Source organism: Anopheles nili (assembly GCF_943737925.1).
Source record: "Anopheles nili chromosome X unlocalized genomic scaffold, idAnoNiliSN_F5_01 X_unloc_5, whole genome shotgun sequence".
In the NCBI taxonomy this organism is placed as follows: Eukaryota; Metazoa; Arthropoda; class Insecta; order Diptera; family Culicidae; genus Anopheles; species Anopheles nili.
Genome location: NW_026525511.1, coordinates 495,001 through 499,013, shown reverse-complemented (window position 1 = coordinate 499,013; position 4,013 = coordinate 495,001). Strand labels below are relative to the sequence as shown.

At 56.8% G+C, this 4,013-nt stretch overlaps 1 pseudogene; it reads right to left on the bottom strand.

The window, feature by feature from the left end:
- Positions 1 to 1,816: 1,816 nt before the first annotated feature.
- The window catches only part of LOC128729865 (large subunit ribosomal RNA), a 7,146-nt pseudogene continuing 4,949 nt past the window's right edge, over positions 1,817 to 4,013 (bottom strand).

Sequence of the window (4,013 nt, the reverse complement as noted above, 5' to 3'; positions counted from 1 at the left end):
ACTTGTGCGACCCCGACCTTCAGGATTTTGCCCTACGGAAGGGGGTGCACAAAAGTGTTCGTAATCAACCTCGGATTGTACTTTTCATCATCTAGGGGCACCGTAGGGACCGAAAAAAGTGGTTTCGCATGATAGTCCACCTCGACCCATGTCGACCCTTGCGCGACCCCGACCTTCAGGATTTTGCTCTACGGAAGGGGGTCTACTTGTGCGCAACCCCGACCTTCAGGAGTTTGCTCTACGGAAGGGGGTGCACAAAAGTGTTCGTAATCAACCTCGGATTGTACTTTTCACCATCTAGGGGCACCGTAGGGACCGAAAAAAGTGGTTTCGCATGATAGTCCACCTCGACCCATGTCGACCCTTGCGCGACCCCGACCTTCAGGATTTTGCTCTACGGAAGGGGTCCTCTCTGTACAAGGTTTAGGGGTACATTTTCACCCAAAAACCACTATCGCTCAACCGAAACAACTCCTCGACATGTGTCTTCTCTGTGAATTTGGCCCCGATCTGACGAGAAGTTTTCGAGATATGCCCCTCTGAAGGTACATATTGGGACTTAGCCGATTTTCACCCATTGCGGTGTCTATGGGGTGTTGGGAATCGCTCTACCGACCAGCCGGTTGGAGATATCGAGTTGCGGTCTTCGGCGCGTTTGCTCAACTCCGTAATGCCTACTTTTCGTCCATACACACAACACCTCGCAGAGTTCTCCTTCTGCCAGATATAGCGCGTGCCCCTTTGTTCGTGCACCATTTTGGCCCGTTTTTCGCAAATTGCCTCGAAACCATGCGTCCGACGGTTTTGCGTCCCAGGTACCGATGTTAGAACACCACCGTGGCTAACTTTCGTCCATATACGCCAAACTTCTCAGACACCTCCATCCGAGAGTATTTCGTGTTTTCCCATATATTGCATATTTCCAGGGGTTTTCTTCCATACAACTTTCAATGTTCTGTAAAACACCCGCGCATCGTCCGATTGGACTGAAACTGCTCCGGCGCGCTCTCTGCCGTGCTACAACTCTGCGCAAACCATCAAAACCTCGATGCCTGCGTGCGCACCTAGTCATCTGAACTCCGTACACTCTGGCTTAACAGGCCTCTTAGCCCGTTACAACATGGCTAACCCACTGGTAACCGGTAACCGTCACTCGTCCAATGTGGTCCATCACCCGTGCAAGCTGTTTCGCGTGCTTGCGCTTGCTCCGTGAGCAATCCCGCGTGCATTCGGTTGTCTTCCAACAGCGTGTTCGTCTCGCAACAATCTCCTCCGTGTGTACGCCTGGTGCTATGCAACTAGTTGAAATTTTTCGGGAAGTCAAGTTTTGGGACTTGTACTTTTTTTCAACATCAAATGCAGCTTTTCGCACACCATAGCAACTCGGGCTTCGACTTTCGGGATTTGGTGCTTTTCGCGGATCAAGCCCAATGGACTTGACCCGCTAAAGCTCACCTCCTCTCTATCGCTCCATTCGGGTAGCTATGGTGCACCCCAGCCAGTAGCGCACATGCACCCCATGTCTGGAGCACAAGCACACCACCCACTAGGACACACCACAGCAGCACACCCTTCTGCACATAGCACACCACGTGTGTGCAGCGTCGCCTTACCCAAGCGACTTGCGGCACCTTGCAGGAGCAAGCTCCCACAGGTGGCGCGCAGCCGGTGTGTGACTCCCGCACACTCCCGACTAGGTGGTACCATCATCACCATGGCACGCACCCAGGCACCTGCACCTGCTGCAGGTACCTTACGCACACGCGTGATGACCCCCGCGTGTGGAGGGCCACCATCGCATCTCGCCACGTCGTGTGGCAAACCACCAAGCATGGGTAGAGTGAGAGGATCGAAGCGTACGCCTCTCTGCAACTCGCGTCTCCCAGCCTGAAGTCCCGTCGTTTGCGGGCGGTCGGTAGGTGTCGAAACTAGGTGTATCCACGGTCGACGGGGCCGACGGACTCCGGCGTTCCCTGTGGTAAGGTACTAGCACGTGCGAGTGCGGCCCCGCGCGATGCGGCCCAGTGTGTAACGGGGGATGAGACGCAGGGGTTCAGGCGAAGCCCCGGCGGGTCTCGGAGGGTTGATAGGCCCGCTAGCTTACGATCACCTAATGGGGGTTGGAGGCGCTATCGGCTCGGTTTGGCTACGACCTTAGAGGCGTTCAGGCATAATCCAGCGGACGTAGCTTCATACCAAAGTCCGGTCGAACTAGTATTGAGCCAGTGGTCCGTACCTGTGGTTCCTCTCGTACTGCACAGGAATTCCGTTAGGATAGCTGCGCGCGGCACACACCAGTAGGGTAAAACTAACCTGTCTCACGACGGTCTAAACCCAGCTCACGTTCCCTTGAAAGGGTGAACAATCCTACGCTTGGTGAATTTTGCTTCACAATGATAGGAAGAGCCGACATCGAAGGATCAAAAAGCCACGTCGCTATGAACGCTTGGCGGCCACAAGCCAGTTATCCCTGTAGGCTGGCCGCCGCTGGAAAATGGGTCAATTCCACGCGGGCTGCTATCGCGAGGCCCTCAAGGCCTGGAAGATCACCGAGGCTGCTGTCTGCCCTGCGACGCTCGTCAAAGCATTGGCTGGAGCTTGTGACGAGACGATGCAGAGAGTAAACCCGCGACAGCACGGACGTCGAAGCAATGTGTTCTGGTGGACCCCGGAAATCTCACAGCTGCAGCAGGCCTGCAGAGTAGCCCGGGACCACGCTCTGCGCATGTCGAACGCGCCAGAGCGTGAGGTCGCTGCAGCAAGTCATCTGGCTGCACGACGAACTCTGCAGAAGGAGATTCGACGGAGCAAGGAACGGCGGTTCCAGGAGTTGATCGACGCCGTTGAGGATGATGTGTTTGGGGCAGGGTACCAGGTCGTACTCACGTCTCTCCGTGGCAGTCGCGCACCACCGGAGACTGACCGAGCGACCTTGGATCGCATTGTTGCTGACCTGTTCCCAGAGCACCCGTCTTTCGACTGGCCAGAGCCAAGCCATCTTGCTCCCGGAGAGAACACCCTCCGTCCGGTAACCATCGAGGAACTACAAGTGATAGCATCGCGGATGAGTTCGAGGAAGGCACCAGGCCTCGACGGCATCCCGAACGCTGCTGTGAAGGTGCTGATAAGTGAACACCCAGACGTGCTGCGAAGGCTTTACCAGGACTGTCTCGACCGTGCTTTGTTTCCCGCGGCATGGAAGAGACAGCGACTGGTGCTCATTCCGAAACCGGGGAAGCCTCCGGGCGAGAGCTCGTCGTACCGCCCACTGTGTATGCTAGACACGGTGGGAAAGGTGCTGGAGAGGCTCATCCTCGAGCGCCTCAATGAGCACCTGGAAAGCACGTCTGGGCAGATGCTGTCCGACCGGCAGTACGGATTCCGCAGGGGACGTTCAACGGTGGACGCGGTAGCCCGAATCGTGGCAGCTGGCAGCACGGCCATGTCCTTCGGCCGAACTGGACACGGGGTTCATAGATTTCTACTGGTCGTCACCCTGGACATTCGCAATGCCTTCAATACAGCGAGCTGGCAGTCGATCGCCCTCGCGCTTCAGGCGAAGCGAGTACCTGAAGGCATTCAGCGAATTCTCCAGAGCTATTTTCACGGACGAGAGCTGCATTACAACACCAGCGAAGGCCCTGTCGTACGGCATGTCACCGCCGGCGTCCCACAGGGGTCCATCCTGGGCCCCACCCTGTGGAACGTAATGTACGACGGGGTACTGAGCGTGCAGTTCCCCCCTACGGTGGAGGCGATTGGATTTGCGGATGACCTCGTGATAGTGGCACGTGGTGACGACCCGGGGGCAACAGCAGCAGCAGCGGAAGAAGCGGTACGGTCCGTGATGACCTGGATGACCCAACATCGGCTGGAGCTTTCACCGGCGAAAACGGAAGCCGTTATCATCTCGAGTGTCCAGCGGCCGATCTCGCTGTCAATTCGCATCGGTGACGTCGAGGTCCAAACAGCCCGCAGCATCCGCTACCTTGGCGTGATGTTGCACGACCACC